We start from the raw sequence: 5,443 nt of genomic DNA on the forward strand, positions 1-5,443 counted from the left end.
ACAAAGGGCATTTTTTTTTTTCAATTCTGTTTTCCTTCGTGCCACCTTACCTCCCATGTCTCAACGCAACCACAAAGAGATAAATGTACTTTTTTTATCAATATCGATAAAACAAGTGTGCTTTGCAATTTAAGTAAAACAGATTAATATAAAACCCGAAACAGTGTGAGTACAGGCGACAATTTTCTTAGTCTTTAAACGATTTTCGAGTTTTCTCTCCTCCCTTCCCTTGATAAAAGCTATATCGGAATGAATATCACTGTTCCCGTTTAATTAGAATTTCTCAATATACTTTTAACAATTGTATTAAGATAAATTAGTGCTAAGCTAACTTAGTTTTGAAGAAGGTTTCTTTTGCTTTAATTTCTAGATCTCTCTTTGGCAATAAAATAACTCAACTCCCACAAACGCTGTTCTCAGGCCTCACAAGTCTACAAGGGCTGTAAGTTTATTGCCTCCACATAAACTGTCACAAAGTTATAAAGCTAGCCTAGCTAGTCACTCCACAGGGTTTGTTTGAGTTTCTTAATAAGTGACTCACTGTTTAAATGAAATTTCAACAGTAATTGATAACCCTTTGTAGCGGAGATTCATAATTTGTTAGTTCGAGCAGTACATGAACTTTTATACTCATTGGCCGCACAACAGTAGGCGTCTCCGAATTAGAGACCTCTCATAAGGTATCAAGCATAAGTCTACGCTTACCCGGATAATACGCGGACACTTCAGCCGTTTCCACCTAACCCGCCCCTCTCAGATCCGGTTCCCTCGCTTTCTATTGATGGCGTCTCTCTCTCGGGGTCACTCTCCTAAGAACAGAGCTCGACCAACCAGACTGAGACGTCTATACAAAAAAGAAAGGAACAAATAAAATGTGTCCAGGAAAATTTTCTTGATACAGAGTGGGTACGTGAGGAAAAAAAATTCTATAAGCTTCATTGTGTTTATGGAAAAACGTTCAGTTCCTTCTGTGAGACCAAGATTTTGAGTATTTCCGATGGCATGTTTTTACTATTAGCTTTTAATCTATCACGATTATTATGTATCATCATTCTTTTTGCCGTTTGTCTTCAAAACTAGCAAACCCTGTCCCTGCATTTTCTTTTTGATTTGAGGCGTTCCACCTACCGGGTTTAGCTTAGTCTTTGCAGAAGGTTCCTTACACATCACTATTGATTCCTTTTCCTGTTTAACTGGAAGCAAACTTATTTTTTGCCGTTTTTTATGAACGAAAGAACAACACGGGAGAGGTTTTTGTAAATTCACGCTCACCAACGCAGAATCGTAACTAATGACTTTGTGTACAGAATAGGGAATTCTCATCAGACCAACCTTTGGCCTTTTCTGTGAAGAAGTCCGAAGAAACTGTAATGGCCAGGTCTTTTTTTGGAACGGCGAATAAAGTCCACTGTGTTGTTTGGAAAGAGGTCCGTGGCATGGATAAAAGACAGCTTGCTCCTGTTAGTCCTGAGGTTTACTCTGACTCTTTCCCTGGTTCATGTGCCTCGGTTTGGTGAATGAACTTCTGACCTACTGCTTCGTCGTACATGTTCTCCTTATTGCTCGAGTTCTACCATATATCCTTGTAGAACTTAAAAATACTAGTTCTATACGCGCTGACCATTCGTTACAGAACTAGTTATAAAACAGCGCTCGAATAGAGAAGTAGCTCGCTCCTTGAGACAAACACTGTCGCGGGTGGGTTCCGTCTTCTTCTTTTTTGGTCTGTTTTTTTTTTTTTTGGAGGTGTTTACAATAGAAAAATGTATTTATCTTGTTATTATTATTTGTTATTATTATTGTTATGATTTAGTGTCTCATAGATGATTGATGATGATTATTATTATTTATGATTATTTTTTGGCTGAGGGAGGAGGTGTGTAACATATGATAATTAATGTAGTAAGGTATGAAATGGTTTAAGGTTGCTTGGTTCTAGTGTGGCAACTATAAGTTAAATGATCTCCGAATATAATTAAACACGTCACGTTTTGCTAATATGACATGCCTGAACGGTACGTAAAAGTTTGAGTTTTCACCAGCGACGCAAGCATAACACACAAGAGGAAAACCTCAGACAACGACTAACTGCGCTGTGCGTAAGTCGCTAAACTTCTCTTTGCTTATTCTTTTTGTATTCGTGCGTCGCAAGAGAAAATCGGCTTTCAGAGTGAACATTGTTAGTAGCGTAATGTGGGGGGGTGAAGGTGGAAGTCTTTTCCGTTAGAAAATGCGTAGTGTGAAGCGATACGTTCTGAAGCCGGTATTAATCTGCCACATCTAGTAAAACAGACCCGCGAACCAGTCCGCAACCAGGGTACTTTCTTGAGTGAGGAAGAGAGAGGAACCTGGAAAGGAAGTCGACCATTTACAGTCTTGTGGCATAGTTTAATTCCTGACATTTGTATGAAAGTGAGGAGCATGGAGTTGACCTTAACTTTGTGATAAAAGCTTCGCATGCTTTTCTTATGTAAATTCCCTCTTCAGTTAGAATGAGAACAAAATCATTCAACATAAGCAAAGCAGGGATGGTTGATAATAATACGGTCCTGACTCCAGCCTGGAGTGCCATTTAACGGAATGCGCTGGAGGGATGGAAAAAAAATCTCCATAGGGCACCCCCGGGCAAACCCCCGCCGAGTGAGGTTGAAAAAATGTGGCACAATGTCGGAAAACAATAGATCTCTCGATATCCTATGGATATACTAAGAATCGTGATATCATTCTCAGGTTCTAGGGTTTTCATATTTTTGAGAAAATTACGAAAACCGTCGACAACCCGTGAAGCCGAAAAATCACTGAAATGAGGTCAAATTTCATGATCAGATAATCGAACTCCGCGTGAAACGCGCAGAGCAAATAATAGCTTTCCGTAGTTTATAATTTTATTAAGGAGGTATTGCTAAGCTGCTTTGATGATATTTTAGACTTACAATTGTAATTCCGAATCCTGGAGAGCAAGCGAAGAGAACTGAAATCTCCAGACTTTGAAAATCCAAAATTTCATACCGTTTTCAAACAACTCAAAACATACTCGGTATTATGTAGAATTCTTTCAAAATTCAATTCTAGCAAGTACAAGAGCTGTTTTAGAACGTGATATAATTTTTTTCTTGGCAAAGTTATTTCTGAGGCGAGCGACCCCATGCAAGTTGACCCAATTTGACCTTTCGAAGAGATTTTGTTTAGCCAGGAAATGTAAACAATTCAACTAGCCTTAGCTCGCTTTCTGAGCACCATTGAAAAACCCTGCCATTTCCCATTAAAACTACCCAGTAAACCTGAGATAATACTTCGATGATAGCTTACTTTCCAACATGGTGTTTGAAGGCAAATAATTTTGACGTTCTCATTTAATTTTTCCATTGCTTTCTTGTTGCCGCACTTTATAATTTAGGGTCATACCCTGACATCGAGCTTGTACACCGGTTCCAGGCTAAGCTTGTGCCACCCTTTTCCGGAAATTCAGTCCATATGTGCAATATCTACCTCTCAGAGAGTAACCCTTGGTATTCATTTAGTTTCTTGTATGATAAAAAATCCCTAAGCGTCCTAAGCGCAAGTAGTAAATCTCAGTCTAGTGAGTGTAACGCAATCTTTCCTTTGTCACTTATATAAATCCGCTGCAACATCTTAGTGACATGGATTCTTAGAAGGAAGTGTACATGACAATTCTCCCACGATTGACGTACGCTTAGGTTAGGGCTGGGCGTGGTATTTGGGTCGTGATACTGAAGAACGTATCCCTATGATTACCCTCCTCCCATCCCCCAACCCCACCCTTGTGCTTACTTTGGGCCTTACTTATCCGCTTTGCAGGGACATTTTTGACAGTACTCCTCAATTTTGTCTGCATAGGGCTGTTTACGTTTGATGGATACATCAACAGCAATGTCAAGCCCGGTGCAAATGTCTCTTAGTTTTGCAACCGACAACTTGGTCGTGTTGCGTTTTCCCTCCTGAGGTCATTTCGCATAGATATATTTATCCCACAATGATGGGGTGTCCTGGCAAAAGTCCCCGAGCAACCTCATTCGTCAATTCTTCGATGGTTGCCTCCTGGGTGGCACATTCAGTCTCCTCTTCAAGATCATCATCGCTAAAGAGAGACTTCTTTGCCGCAAGTCTGGAAAAGAATCCAGCTACCTGAGATGGATACAGTCAGAAACTCTTCACTGCTGAACATCCGTTTCCCTTGAGAGTCCATCGGCAGACATCATAGAGGCGCGCCTAAGCTGATGCCGGATCACTTTTGGTCCTGACCGCTCACCTTGTTGAAATTTCTCAGTCAGGTATTCTTTTGCTTGTACGTAAATCTACATCTACGAGAAGCACATTGACTTGAGCGCCCAACCCTTTAGGTAGCTGTCGGTGAGAAGATGGCGGTTCTGCCAACTGCGTCCAGCATCGGGCTAAACAGCTTCGCATTGCCACCTCAAAGCCTATGAGCCAATATCCACACATGCAGCTGCTATCGAGTAGAGTAAGATCGCTCAAGAGCACGTTGGTGTTTTTCACAGTCTAAATGCACATGCTGCATTGATGAATAATCTCCCAATGTTTTGACACAACCCTCCTCAGGACAACTGAAGATCGCCAGCGTTACTGTCTTCCTCTATCGCAGATTCCACTGGTGGGTCTGGATTCTCGAACTGATGCTTTTATGCGCCTTCTCCTTGACAGATGTAAAATGCGCTTGAGTAAGAGCAGAGTTAACTGCCACGGTAAGGCATCGGGTAGGTCAGATGGGGATGGGGCAATGCAATTTTGTCTGTAGGGATGAGTTTACCATCGCCGATACCTACGCCCTCCAAAACTAGTAGCCCCCTCTTCCTTGTACTCGAATATTACTGAGCTGACATAAGTCCCTCTAATATGTTGAAGATAGCACCTGTCGGGACTTGGACAGCCTAAACACACAATGCTACGATTAACACGCAGGAAACTCCACCAGAAGAGAGTATTGCGTCCTCTCATCTGCTCAGCGTCTCGATATCACTTCCAGCGTTAAGATATAATCACTGCATAGTGTGACTTTATAGTCCGCAAGCCTGTATCCGATCACACTGCCGCCTTGCCTCCCTGTGGATCAGAAAAATCTAGACAGCCTGATCTTGGAAACCTTCTTCAATGGCCAAGGGCTGAATGCGGAAACAGAACGAGAGTGGTTGTCCGCAATGGATAGCGCAGGCCGGACAACTTATCCTGCCGAGTAACAGGTACTGACGGTGCTTGAAGCGCCGGGCCTGGCGCGATGTTTGCAGTTGCCCGAATAAGACATCGGCCATAACGGCTAAGGACTGCGTAGCTTGATATGTACTACACGACTTGAAAATGTGTGGCGAACGTTAGCATCTGCAACTCCCCTCCCTCTCGTCTTGGTGGCAAAACTGGTCCCAATGCCATGGGATACCCGCGTTTACCGAACCAGTCCGGTCTGACT

The sequence above is a fragment of the Montipora foliosa genome, unplaced genomic scaffold (genome assembly GCF_036669935.1).
Source record: "Montipora foliosa isolate CH-2021 unplaced genomic scaffold, ASM3666993v2 scaffold_485, whole genome shotgun sequence".
NCBI classification, from domain to species: domain Eukaryota; kingdom Metazoa; phylum Cnidaria; class Anthozoa; order Scleractinia; family Acroporidae; genus Montipora; species Montipora foliosa.